This window comes from Leopardus geoffroyi, chromosome A2 (genome assembly GCF_018350155.1).
Source record: "Leopardus geoffroyi isolate Oge1 chromosome A2, O.geoffroyi_Oge1_pat1.0, whole genome shotgun sequence".
Lineage (NCBI taxonomy): Eukaryota > Metazoa > Chordata > Mammalia > Carnivora > Felidae > Leopardus > Leopardus geoffroyi.
The window spans coordinates 42,464,043-42,478,936 of record NC_059331.1 but is presented as its reverse complement, the minus strand read 5'-3'; the positions used below and the strand labels follow the sequence as shown (position 1 = coordinate 42,478,936).

Below are 14,894 nucleotides of genomic sequence, written 5' to 3'. Positions count from 1 at the left end.
TTGCTACAGCAAAAATAGGAAACTAATATAAACATTAATAAACAATTCACATCCCAGTCTGCTGTAGAGATAAGGGAGGCTGAGGATTTTTTAAAAATCTCCAATTTATTTTTTAATATTCTTACTCTTTGGCATCAGCTGATCCTTACCTACCTTACAGCAGTAAGAGTGAGAACTGTTAATTCAGAGGGGCTTGATATCTACGCCACAAAGTGAGGTAACAGTGCATGTATTAGTCAGGGTTCTCCAAAGAAACAGAACCAACAAGATGTGTACAAAGACAGTTTTATTTTAAGGAATTGGCTTATGCAATTGTGGGGTTCCAAGTACAAAGTGTGAAGAGTAGGTGGGCAACTGGAGATCTGGGGAAGAGTTGCAGTCCGAGCCCAAAAGTGTTCTGCTAGCAGAATTCCATTTTGTTCGAGGAGGTCATTCTTTGTTCTCTTGGGCCTTCACCTGAATAGACAAGGCCCACTCACATTAGGGAGGGTCATCTGCTTTACTCAAAGATCACCATTTTAAATGTCAATCTCATCCAAAAAGTACCTTCACGGAAGCAACCAGAATAATGTTTGACCAAATACCTTATATTATACTAGCTTTTCCTCTCACTTGCTAAAGTCTAAGCCCTATTCACCTCTTTATCCAATTACTTGTTAAACTTCATTTGGTTTGAAACAACAAAAATTAGTTCTTCTCTGGGCGCCTCAGTCAGTTAAGCGTCCAACTTCAGCTCAGGTCATGATCTTTTGGTCCATGAGTTCGAGCCCTACATCGGGCTCTGTGCTGACCGCTTGGAGCCTGGAGCCTGCTTCAGATCTGTGTCTCCCTCGCTCTCTCCCCCTCCCCCACTCATGCTCTGTCACTGTGTCTCTTTCTCTCTCCAAAATAAATAAACATAAAAAAAAAAGAAATTTGTTCTTTTCAGCAGAAAGTATTAAGAGAATACTAACATAGTATTGGGAATCAAAAGAATCACCAGGCAAAGCATCTTCAGTAAGAGCAAGAACTGAAGCACAACCAGACAATTTCAGGGCCAATTCTCTGGACTGTCTCTAGAAGTGGGATACTTAGGTGAGGAGTATTTGGTGACTTTCAATCTGTCTCTTCATTCAATATTTTATGGGTTTTTTTTTTAAGATTATTGATTTATTTTGAGAGAGAGAGAGAGCACGCGTGCTCACGAGTAGGGGAGGGGGAGAGAGAGAGAGAGAGAGAGAGAGAGAGAGAATCCGAAGCAGGCTCTGTGCTGTCAGTGCACAGCCTGAAGCAGGGCTTGAACTCAAGAACTGTGAGATCATGACTGAGCCACAATGAAGAGTCAGAGGCTTACCCCACTGAGCCACCCAGGCACCCTCCTATTCAATATTTTAAATTAGATCAAATTTAATTTTAGAGTAAGGCAAATTTTACTGTCTGCCTGAATCAGATATCAAACCTAGAAAACAGACCACAAGAAGAAGGAAGAGGCTCACATAGGAGAGAGACAGCCACCGAGAGCCCAGACATGGGTACCAGGGCTACACAAAGGGTAGCTGCTGGGAGATCGGCAGCCCCTGGTAATTGGGAGCTGTGCCACCTCAAATAGGTTTGGTGGCTGCCAGAGCCGGACACAGATGCTCGCCACTTTTTAGTAATGACCTTGGAATGTCTGCAATGCCAGGTATTTGCCATGCCAATGATGAATTGTCGCATCATCTGAGTTGTCAAAGGTGAATGTTCTGTTCACAGCACATGGGGAGAATGCCTCTTCCTACTTGAAGAGTTTCACTCCATATAAACTGTCTCCAAGACCTGCTGCTTCTCCAAATATCCTGTAGGGTCTGTTCATTTTTCCTTAGAGCTCCCCTGACCCTCCTTCCATGTGACTTACACAAGAGGTCAAAGAGGAAGAGCCAGAAGAGAAATCTAAGCACAGCTCCTGTACTGGTTTCACACTCATATGCTTTCTCAAGAGAGCAAAACTGTTTTTTGGTTGATGTTTTTGTTTTGTTTTATTTTGTTTTGTTTTGTTTTGTTTTGAAACTGGCTCCAGAATGTCATGGCTGCCACAGGCTTCTCTTATTATGACTTCTATTGAAGCAGGCACCAGGTCTCTTAGGCAGACAGACTCCGGGGAGAACGGCTCCACCATTCAGCAGTCATGCTCAGACATGCCTGAACCCTGGTGATAGGCGCAGTGTCGATGTCCCTCGTCCCTCCTGGTAATACTTCACCCTCCCATCATGCTGCTCATTTTACAACATAGTCCCCATATGTTATCTCATCTGATTGTCAATGTGACTCTCAGAAGGAGGCAGGATAGATAGTTTTAATTCCATTTTACAGACTCAAACCCTGTCTTATCCAAGTTCACACAGCCAGTAAATATGTTAGATCAGGCTCCTTTGACTTCAATCCAGCGCTCTTTTTATTCCCTTCTCCTGTCTCCTTTAAAGGGGGGCATGAATTAACTTATTTCCACATGAGAATTTGTCAGGACAATGAGCAACCGGAGGACAAACAATGAGGATTTGCTATTTATTATGCAGAGAAGTAGGACATTTTGCTTAGTGAACAGCAGGATTTCACTTGTTGCTCATTTCAATACCATGGCGAATATTCCATTTTTTCCTTTTTTCAAATCAAAAATAGGGGCATACATGTAAAGTAGGTGGCTTTACATGTGGGTGAGCCACTGGGTGGCTCAGTCTGTCAAGCGTCCAACTTCGGCTCAGGCCATGATCTCACGGTTGTGAGTTTGAGCCCCAAGTTGGGCTCTGAGCCGACAGCTCAGAGCCTAGAGCCCACTTCAGATTCTGTGTCTCCCTCTCTCCCTGCCCCTCCCCTGCTCACAATCTGTCTGTCTGTCTCTCAAAAATAAACATCAAAAATTTTTTGATTAAAAATAATATTAAATAATGTATTCCTCACCGTTGTACATATAAGAGCAGCGAAGCATTTTAGGTTCTTACAATACAGTGTCAAGGCATCCTTAAGACCTGCTGAGGCACCAAAATAAAAACATTGGGTGTATATTTTACACACAAAAACAAAACTTTCCCAAAAAAGCCAAGAAAACTCAAACGGATACCAATAAAGCCTAATAAGTAACACAACCAAATTACATGCCTAGATATCCCCACAAACACAGTGCCAACAGACTGACTGGAGCCAACAATATTGTCTTTTTTAATGACCAGAAATGGTCTGAGGTAACAAGAAACTTCTGAAATTATTCCAAAGTGTATACGATTTACTTTTTCATTTCAAAGTATTCACAGAGAAGACATGACGTTTTCCCATCTCTTTTCCAACCACAATTCATGTTGGAATCCTTTATTATATTTCATTAACAGCCCAGAGTCTCTTGGTTATTGAAATGATGAGGGGAAAGATAATAGGTGGTTTGCATTGTGTTTGAGTCTTGTTACTAACTTCACTTAGTGAAGACTGTGAGCCGTGGAGACGAGAATGCCTGGCATATAGGAGTCATTCAGTAGATAAAATTAAAAAAAAAAAAAAAACAACAACAAATCACATTCAAACATACAGACTTATGTTAACTTGTCTTATTTCAGCATCAAAATAAAGCTAACTTCGAAAATTCTATTTTAAACTGTGATAATTCTGAAGATGTCTTGTTATCTTAAAACCCTTTTCTCAGAATAGGATTTCTTGGACATTTCCACACAGCTTTTCTCAGTCCTGCCAGGACTGAGCACTCCCCTACTCACTCACACACCTTTATTTCCCAGTTAGTCTTTCTGATGTGTGCTTTACAAAGAATAGTACTCACATCTCTCCATGCACAGTTAGCTTATTTGGAAATATTTGATTTATTTTATTTTTTAATGTTTATTTTTGAGACAGAGAGAGAGACAGAGCGTGAGCAGGGGAAGGGCAGAGAGAGAGAGAGAGAGAGAGAGAGAGAGAACTCGAAGCAGGCTCCAGGCTCTGAGCTCTCAGCACAGAGCCTGACACGGGGCTTGAGCTCACGAACCGCAAGATCATGACCTGAGATGAAGTCAGACGCTGAACTGACCGAGCCACCTGGGCGCCCCAGGAAATCATTTGATTCAACACTACTGCTACTAATAACAACAATAGCAACAATAACAGCACTTGTATTTAGGCAACGCTTTCTGTATACTAGAAGATATGCTCAACTTCTTTACGCCTGTCATTGCTTTTCGTCTCCATGTCAACCTTATGAGTTACGTTCAATTATCCCCTCTGGCCATCCCCTGCCCAAATACAAAAACTCAGGCTTAGAGAAGTTATCTAATGGGTCCATGGGCACATAGAGAGTGAGTGATTGAACCCAGGCAATAAGGCTATATTCTGTATACTCATATTGAATAGGCTGCACTTCAAAGTTTTAGTCTTTAAACTTACATCATTAGCATAGTTATAGGAATGATTTAACAGAGAAAACACAAAATTAAACCTCAAGATCCCTCATTATTCACTCCAGTGAAGGGGTAGACAATTTTCTAGGTAGGGGTAACATTTTTTCTTTACAGCACCACTGGTCATTCCCATGGATTAAGACAAAGCAAACCCAGTTCATTAAGAGGCAAGCCCAAAATTAATATTTGAATCCAAGCTTTATCGAGGCTGAGTTAGGTTCAGATAGGAAGAAAAAACAGTATACAAGTAGGAAAACATCAAGTTTCAGGCCTGTCCCAAACCAGCTGTGGCGTTGAGCCAATCTACACCCTTCCAGGTTCTCAGGGTCCGATTCAATAAATAAAGATGGCTTACCTATCTCCCACAGCCTCTTCCAGCTGTGTGAGTCTCTGCTTCCGCCTGGTCAAGCTACTGGGTGCCCTTTCAGGGGGATATTTCTGATAGACATAGTGTAGGTCTTAAGCTTGTCTGTATCTTGCATTTTTACTCTGAAGTACCCCCTCTGAAGTATTGGTTTTCAGGGCAGGGAGCAAGGGCTCATTTGCCCATCAGAGGACACTTGGCAAGGACTAGACACAGTTTTGATTGTCAGGGCTGGGGTGATGCCACTGGCGTCTAGTGGGTACAGGCCAGGGATACTGCTGCACATATATCCTACACTGCACACAACAGGTCCCCACAACAAAGAATCATCCAGCCCAAAATGTCAATAGTGCTGCCATTAGGAAACCCTGTGCTACATAGAATTTAATGCCACTGTGCACTGCAGAATGCTAATCTCACATTGCTACATCTCATCAATGATAAATAAATCTAATGCCTGTATTTTTTTTCAGTTCTGCTTTCTGTTTGTGGGATGGTGCCAATAATGCTATATAATTTGAGACCCCCAACTGTCATAGCTAATGTGTATTGCTTGGTCATATAATTATCATTAAGAATAGAAGTGCAGAAGATGAACAAGTCTATTCCTGCCAATTTTATTTTTCCTTCCTAGTAAAAAGAGATAGCTACAACTCCCTTTGCACCTGCTGTTTTCCTAACCCTGAATGTATTTTCTTTTAAATGTGAATTCATGGTCAAAAACTACTGAGGCTTAAACATATCCTGCTCAGAGAATTCAACACTGCAAGATATCACAATGGTGCTGCTCTTAATGATGCCCTGTTTTATCTACACAAAAATGAGAATCATGAGCATAAAATATCATTAAAACAAAATAACGTACATTTTTCAAAGTGTCTCCCCATTGCAAACTGGCAGCTAAAGGCCCACGTGGTTACAAAGAGTAAGTATATTCTTCCTACATGAAACACATTTCAAACAAGGTTTATTGTGTCTTTGCCTATCATAAAATTCATGCAGGTGAAATGGAGGCTACTTATCACTGTTAATAAAAATGAGCCTTTGGTAGACAGAAGCAAATGTCTGAAAAGTCATCAAAGATGTTCACAGAGGAAAAACATATTGAAAAGAAGTCAGAGTCAACCAGTTGGGTCAAAAGTTGCCCTCAGCTATAAAATTTGAACCAGGATCTATAATACAAACACGTTTTAGAGATTTCTGTGAAACTTTAAATTGGAAATCTGAAGTATTCCAACCTTCCTCCAACTCCAGAGAACTGTTCATCAGTCAGCCCCTTTGTTTTTGTTATGAATGACTATAGAGTCAGGCTATTTAAAGCAACTGATGCATTCAGTTGTCAGTTATAAATGTCCGTGGAGAGTACCACAAATGAACCACAATTTGATTTAAATCTTTTTCCTTCTTAACCAAAATGGCTGGGTTTGAAAGAATACAAAAAGTACATCTGTTATCGTGACAAAGGCGGGGGAAACAACGGAGACAAAGATTAGAAGGCAAAAACACCTGCAAACAGAAGTTAAAGATCTTTAAGAGAGAATTAGACAAATTCCCTCCTGCTCATTGCCTTTGCTAAGCCAAAGAAACTTGGGACTTAAATAGGAAAGAAGGAGCAGGCTGAATTAAGTATTCATGTATGTGATATCGATTACATGGTAGCCATAGTTTGTAAAGTATTTTTTTAGTAATTGGTTCTATTTTTAATCTTGCAGTGAAACTATAGCTACTCTTAGTTGTAAATGGCTTTAAATAAAATTAAGGAGTTTTTCTCCACCACCTTTCCATCTGTTAATATATCCAACAAATGTTGATTGTCTACTACGTGAGAGATGCTTTCTCAAGAACAGGGCCTCGCAGTTAGCACAGCATGGGTGTTATTAGCTATCTGCCGCTGCATACCAAGTGACTCTCAAACTTAGCAGCTGAAAACAAAAAAAGCAAATACAGGGGCTCCTGGGTGGCCCAGTCGGTTGAGCCTCCGACTTCAGCTAGGTCACGATCTTACAGTTCATGAGTTTGAGCCCCAGATCGGGCTCTGTTCTGTCAGCGCAGAGCCTGCTTCAGATCCTCTGCCCGCCTTCCCTCTCTCTGCCCCTACCCAACCTGTACTCTGTCTCTCCAAAACAGACATTTAAAAAACAAGCAAACAAATACAGTCCAAGCACATAATATACACCCAGGAAGTGTTTGTTGAATGAATAAGTGAATGACTAATTACATGAATAGACAGAAGAGCAGCTCTTGCAGTGTTGTTGAGGAAAAATGACGGAAATGGAGCCTGGAATGGTATGAAAGTGACACCACTTATTTGAAGCATGAGAAAGAAGAAATTTGGCATGCGTACACTTCATGTGCAATCCCTAGAGAACCAGCTATGGGGTTGACTCTAAGAATATTCCTGGATAGGAGATATAGACATAAAAACCGGCTCCTATGATAAACAGCCAGGAGGTAGTCCGGCCTTGGTGCTACCTACGGGCTCTCTCAGAACCTTAGGATCTTTTGTCAAAGGAATTATTCCACAAATGTTTAATTTGTTGCTTCTGGAAATAGGTTTGGCTGCTCTCTTACCCGTTTTTATGCAACACTGGCCTTTGGCCAGGGGAGTTTATAATGACTGATTCTCTTCTTTAGCTCCACGTCTTTTCAGTTTCTTTTCCTTGTGTGGTTTTCACTTCTTCCCCAAATGACGATCTCCTCGTTGACATTTTCCTCTCGCTGCTTTCAAATTTGAATTTAAGAAAGAGATATAATAAATACTCTCTACAAAGCGTGTTCACCTCTTCAGAGGAAATAGTGTCATGGAAACATAACAAATGCCTAAAACGAATGAACTTGATGCAGTTGCACATCAGATATATTAGTATCATTTATTTTAGATTTTCACCATCTAAGCGATAAAGGTCACTGAAGGGTGGATATGAAGACAATTAAGGTCACTGGGATTTCCTAGGGATTATTAGCTTTCCTTAAAATGGCACCAGACGTAATATCGGGCTAGGACTGCAGAGTGGGGAGAGCTATTTTTAATTATTAAAAGTAATTTCACATGTGATTTAACAGTCATAATTGGAATTTTGAGTTATGCTTTCCTTAGTAACAACCCATTTCCTTTGTTTGGATAAACCACAGGCATGGCAAGATAAAATATGATGTCCTTTAATATGTGTACTTCAAGAAATTATGTTTCACTGGAAGGCATCTGGCATTTCTGCAGCTGAAATGGAATTTCAGTAAAATACAATAGAAACGAGGCCCTCATCATTAATACGTCTCCCTCGCCAGTTTCTGGGGCTTCGGTAAACAAAGGCTGTTGGCAAAAAAGTGCAAGCTATTCATAGAAGTACTCACAAAGTCCTCAGGAAGGATTAGCAATATGTGGCTGTCACCCTGAGTGGCCCAGTGGGTCCCGAGGAAGCTGGCGTTCCAGGAGTAACAGCAGAAACAGATGCGTGGCAGGTCCTAGCTGTCTGAGGGGAAAGAAGGCAGATGTGCTTAAAGCACAATAGTCATCTGACAGAAGCACCACCACCACAAACAGAATTGCTCCTGCCACTGCACCGACCCGGGGTGAGCTTCTCCTCTCTAAGTGCCTGGCAAGATCCTCCTCAGCCTGCAAGGGCCATTTCAAACACTTTGTCTTCTTGTGCTACCTTGGCTGATTTACAATGACTTAATCTCTCCTTTCTCTAGGTCCTCAGGACCATTTAGTTCCTACCCAGCGATGCTGCTAATCACTCCCTCACGCATGAAGTCAGGACTTAGTAAGGACCTACTATAAATCAGGGACTAGGGATTTCTAGGCTTTTCCTCGCAACAGCCCTCTGTGATAGGTACGAACATTTCTCCCATTAAATAGACAAGAACACTGAGGCATAGAGGGGCGAAGTAATTTACTAAAACCACACAGCCTATGAGTAGTTAAGCTGAAATTTAAGGTCACATTGCTCCTGTCCTAGAACCTAAAATTTTTGTTTTAATTTTTTTTAATGTTTGTTTATTTGAGAGAGATAGAGAGAGAAAGACAGAGCGTGAACGGGGGAAGAGCAGAGAGAGAGGGAGACACAGAATCTGAAGCAGGCTCCAGGCTCTGAGCTGTCAGCACACAGCCTGACGTGGGTCTCAAACTCACGAACCGCGAGATCATGACCTGAGCTGAAGTCAGATGCTTAACTGAGTGAGCCACCCAGGTGCCCTAAAACCCAAACTTTTAACTAATAGCTTATATCACCTTAACATGGCATTATCTTATATGATTTTAGATTACTTTGCATTTATCATATTTTACATGTTACATACATATATTTATATATGCATGCATGTACTCTCTCAAAATGAATAAATAAACATTTAAAAACAGAAAGAAGTTAAGCGGTCTCATTTCTAATCTCTGCTCTACCATTAACAAGCTCAGGATCTCTTGCGGTGTTTAACCTTAAAAGCGCTGCTCAGGATACATGCTTATTCTAACCAGAATACTAACATGGCATTATCTACAGTATGCTATAATGTATAAATATAACATTATAATAAAACGCAATAAATGGTAAGCTGGGGCTGATGGGTCCTGCTTACATTAACCATTCTCTTCCCAACTCCAGATTCTATGACATCATGTTGGTAACTTAATACTGGTCGTGGTACTGCATCATGGCAACTGTGCCTGATACAAAGATGTTTTCTTGAAAATCTGGTTAAACATTTACCAACACTAGTGATTGCATTATTTTATAGTTACTGATATAACAGTCCACATCTGTTACTTAATTGTGAGCTCCTCCAGGGAAAGGATTCGATTTTCAGGACGTCTTTTTTTTTCAGAGCTTGTCTCCAGCACAGTGCCTAGCACAGGGCGGGTGTTCAGTAAATTGTTCTCCCGTGAATGAGTGAATATTTTACAGCATCTTTCACAGCTTTAGCAATATTTACTCCCATTAGTCTAACAGCCTCAATGTTTGTAATATCACTGCAGTGGGTTGCCAAGGGATAAAATGTATAAAGTCTCAAGTGCAATTCTTCGTTTCTCAGCTGAATTGCTTCACAGGGAAGGAAGGCACCGCATAGCAAGTACCTAACACTTATTTCTACCTGGAAGGATGCTGTCTGCTCAGGGAGACTAAACTGGAGTCTACAGCAGCTCCAAACAAAATGACTACAAATACACAACTGAAATACAAATGTTTGAGTTACTTATGTATGCTTGCCTTTTGTTTTCTTTCTTTGGCGCCTTTTCTCCTGCTCTGTCTTAACGTGACTTGGAAGTGATCCGTACATTAAAACCCTATGTTCTTGGACTAAAAGAAAATCTTTTCCAAAATGATTTAAAAAAAAATAAAAATGAAAGCTCGATCATTTTTCACAAATGCTGCTGCTGCTCCTGTAGTCCAGAAAGTTAATTTTTTATAGAGAATATTCCAGAAACCGTTTCCATCACAGGTTAACATGGGCTTTGTAATCTGAAAGACTGTTTATGCATCTCAGCTCTGCACTGGCCAACTGTGTGATCCTGGGCCTCAGATATCTCTTCTGTACAACAGATATAACGTATCTAGCTCAAAGGGAGAAATCCAGATAATGTATTGGGAAGTACTTTGCATAACATCTAATCTACAATAAAGATTCAGAAGGTGGGATGATTTTTTTTGACATCTAGCATACCACCTTTAAACTAATATATTTTGAATGAATGATTAAATGGGAAAGATAAAAACAAAAACATAACAAAGAGCTCCTCAAGGTTTAAACATTCATCCACTTTTTTTCAGAACTGTCTATTACTTTCTGTGATGTGGGAATGTTACATATCTGCACTGTCCCATATGGTAGCCACTAGTCATGTGAGACTATTGAGCACTTGAACTGTGTAGTATGACTGAGAACCTTTATCTTTTTTATTTTTTTTTAAATACTTTTTTAACGTTTATTTATTTTTGAGACAGAGGGAGACAGAGCATGAATGGGGGAGGGTCAGAGAGAGGGAGACACAGAATCTGAAACATGCTCCAGGCTCTGAGCTGTCAGCACAGAGCCCGACGCGGGGCTCAAACTCACAGACCGCGAGCTCATGACCTGAGCCGAAGTCGGCCGCTTAACCGACTGAGCCACCCAGGCGTCCCGATCTTTTTTATTTTATATAAATTTTATATAAATTCAATTCACCCAAATTTCAACGCCTGTATGTGGCTTATGGCTACTATATCAAAGTGAATGTCAAGGATCAACTACAGGAAACTAGATCTTGGACTTAGTACAAAATTTTTAAAAACTTACTCATTTTTTGAAAAACAAAATGAGTAAGTTTCTTCTTCTTTTTTTTTTTTTTTTGGTTCCTTGTTTATCCTGCTCTCACCCACAAAACTGGAAAAGCTTGTGAAATTTCCCATTTTTGAGAGAGAGCTTCGGGTGCTACAATTATAGGCGCCACCACCCCCTTTTAAAAATTTTTTAGAGTCAGCTTTTAAAGATTCTACCTGCCTGCTTGGATATATTTAAGTTCTGAGGATTTCCGACAGGAACTGGGGTCACTCATCAGAATATAATGGGAGATGAAAAGAGTCAGAAGTCACGAGTGGCCAGGTCTGTGGGCCACAAACCTTTCTCAGAGTTCAAATGTGGTTGCAGTTAGAGGTGGCCCCAATTATGCTGCGTGAGCTGCTGGTAAATGTGACCTGGCAGCCTCACCAGCTTCATTTGTTCTTAAGTATTCCACGAGGGAGGAACGCATAAATTTGTTTTAGGTAGTGCCTTGAGTAATGAGGAGAAAAGATGCTACATGCATTTTAAAAATGTTGTGATAAAGAGGTGCTCCAAGCATTAATATTTACAAACATCTACAGCACTAAATCATAAAAGCATAATGACCCTTAGAAAACATCTGACTCAAACTATTTATTTTACAGTTGAAAAAGCTGAGAAGTGACCAGCTCAGGCACAACAAGATAGCGCATAGCTAAGACTGTAACTAGAGTGTGCTGGTTCTCTGGGCTCTTTCTTCTATACCCCCCAGGCGGTTGCAAATAGAAAGGAAAAAAAAAAATTGAATCTATTTTGAAAGACTGTCGGAATGTCAAAGCACTTGTAGGCTAAGAAAAGTTATATGCAAATGTACTGTAATGTGATATTGGGAAAGGGCTGGGAATCATTTATGTATTTTCCCTAAATTTGCTCTCCCCTGCTTCTCTGCAGGCACACATTGACTACAATTCTCTCAGAGGACATAATACCCTCTTGGAGTAAATTAGGCAGGTTGGAAAATTGCATTAACTCTTTCTACTCCCCAGGGAACGCATTTGGCAAATCCCTGCTTCAGTGCACTAATTTTCCTCCTGGTGTGTGGCTAATGCACTGGGGGAAAAGGGGCTTATTGGGTGTGCCGGTGAGGTCAGGGACCACATTATCGCGACTTTATTGCCAATGAGATGAGCGAAGCCTCCCACATGTAAATCAAAGAGTTAACAATGGGGCCGGGTGGCTGCTCTGGCTTTGTCATTTCAGGGTCACCAATGGACAGGCTGTGATCTGTCATCTTTCAGACACTTGGGTTTAGCAGCCACTATATTTTGCAAACCGTCAGTTGTGTTCCCACAAAGCCCATAACGTGGTATTACACAGCCTGAAATCACTCAATCTGAGGACTCATTCTGCTCCTACCACCTAATCTTCCATGGGATTGAGAAGCCAAGGTGAGCTCAGAAATCTATGCAGCCATTATTTCTCTGTTTTTCCAATTTCCTACTTTGATACAGGCACAACTGTGGACTCTGAACCTAGCATTCACTTCCAGATTAGAAACTCAAAATAACTTCATTTCCCTCCCTACAAAAGAAGAATTGCTTCAAGATTAGAAATGAATATAACACTCTCCCCCACTGCTGCCACATTTCTGCACACATTGATACTTGTCTTTTTCTCATGGGAAAAAAAAGAAAAGAAAAGAAAGAAAGAGAAACAAGAAACAAACTATAATTCTACTAGAAAAGGTGAGACTAGCAAGCGCCCATCTCAATTCCTAATGCACGGTTTTTAGAAAATAAGGATTTGCAATTCTGTGAGTGGAGTTATGTGCATGGAAAATTAATTCAAGAGGTTAACTCAATCAATATTAACCTTCTGGAATCTTCTCCACTTTTTCCAGTGGCTGCAGGCTAATGTGGAGGGATTCTGTGAGACCCAGGCTTCTGAGCATTCAAGTTCATTAGGCATGCATCTCATTTTGGCAGGAAGCCACCCTCTTTAAGCAGAGCCCAGTCACAGATAAACGGAGGGCAGTCATCTCCCGACTAATAAATGCAAGGCTGCAGAGTCAGGGCTGCCAATCTTGTGCCACGGCGGGGGGTGGGGGGGGGGGCGGGCAAAGGGGTGGAGGGAGCGATGGTGCTTTGCATCTCCTCTGATCCCAGAGCAGACAACACAGCCAAAGCGGGAGGAAGCCCCAGACCAGCTCTCAGAGGCAAGATGAAAACCACCCATACAAACAGGAACAACACAGTGTGTTTGGCCTCAGTGGTGCATTTGTCCCTGAGAGCTTAGAGCATTTTACAAACCCTTTCTATTAACTCTCCGTGGCGTCCTTGGGAAAGGAAGGGAGACCGGGGCGGCAGCAGAAATTGGGATAGTGAGGCACAGAGAAGCCTGGGGATGAGGTTGAGGGTGATCCCCGAGGGGTAGATAAGAGTGGAATAGAGGGCTGATGGACCCATCAACAGTTTTCAGGCACGACCACTGAGAAAAAGCCAGAACAATGCAGTTGGCATCCTCTGCTATGAAAAACTGAAATGTTCACGGGTGCCAGGAAGTAACATAAAGGAATGAAGCAAGAGTGCGTATAATCACAGGGAACAGTGAAGACTGCTGTCAAAAGCACTTAGGAAACCTGTTGTTTTTGGTGGAATCTCCCGATCTATATACACTGGAAATTTAACAGTTTTTTTTTTTTTTCCAACGTTTATTTATTTTTGGGACAGAGAGAGACAGAGCATGAACAGGGGAGCGGCAGAGAGAGAGGAAGACACAGAATCGGAAACAGGCTCTAGGCTCTGAGCCATCAGCCCAGAGCCCGACGCGGGGCTCGAACTCACGGACCGCGAGATCGTGACCTGGCTGAAGTCGGACGCTTAACCGACTGCGCCACCCAGGCGCCCCATGGAAATTTAACAGTTTTAAAATACAGCACAAGCCCAACAAAACATGCTGCCAGGTCTAACCCAGCCAGCAGGCCAGCAGTTGATGCCATTTGCCTTCATTAATTAATACACCAGCTCAGGGACACCTGGGTGGCTTAGTCCGTGGAACGTCTGACTTTTGATTTTGGCTCAGGTCACGATCCCAGGGTTGTGGGATCGAGTCCCGCACCAGGCTCCGCATGATGAACGTGAAGCCTGCTTAAGATTCTCTGTCTCTAGGGGCGCCTGGGTGGCGCAGTCGGTTAAGCGTCCGACTTCAGCCAGGTCACGATCTCGCGGTCTGTGAGTTTGAGCCCCACGTCAGTCTCTGGGCTGATGGCTCAGAGCCTGGAGCCTGTTTCCGATTCTGTGTCTCCCTCTCTCTCTGCCCCTCCCCCGTTCATGCTCTGTCTCTCTCTGTCCCAAAAAAATAAATAAACGTTGAAAAAAAAATTTAGAAAACAAAAATAAAATAAATAAATAAATGAATGAATGAAATACAGAAGCTCATAGTTGAAACCTCCTTTCTCCTGCCTGAATAGAGATGGCAAGACTTAGCTTCCTGTCATCATATGAAACAAGATGGCATTGTGGTTCATTCTGAGCACACACAACGTGTAAACTTGGTTAAGAAGCTGTGACAGCAGCATGATCCAGGCCACAGAAATCAACACTGGAAGCAAAGATGCCTTGAACAGGATGCCCAGAGGATGTGAGACTGCCTTCCTGCTTTGTAAGAGAAACAAAGGACAGCCACCTCATTAGAAAGTTAGTAACAAAGATCTGTTCACATCTTTTTAATTCTGGGGCTAATTGTCTAATATTTTGAGGCCCTTTCGGGCCAACCAGCTCTCCACAAACTTGGTATATCTCTACCCCATGACCCACGTTGCATCTATCTCTTAAATCCCTGCATATCTGTCTGTCAAATGGCTGTCTAGGTATTCACATCTTTGCTAATATGCTAGAGAGGCTAAT

At 41.8% G+C, this 14,894-nt stretch overlaps 1 long non-coding RNA gene across 1 annotated transcript; it reads right to left on the bottom strand.

The window, feature by feature from the left end:
• Positions 1-269: 269 nt before the first annotated feature.
• On the bottom strand, positions 270-8,525 carry LOC123605898. The gene is made up of 3 exons (XR_006715985.1): positions 8,107-8,525; positions 7,327-7,476; positions 270-456 (listed from the first exon to the last, which is right to left on the bottom strand). It is a non-coding gene; the product is annotated as an uncharacterized LOC123605898 (long non-coding RNA).
• Between the last annotated feature and the right edge of the window lie 6,369 nt (positions 8,526-14,894).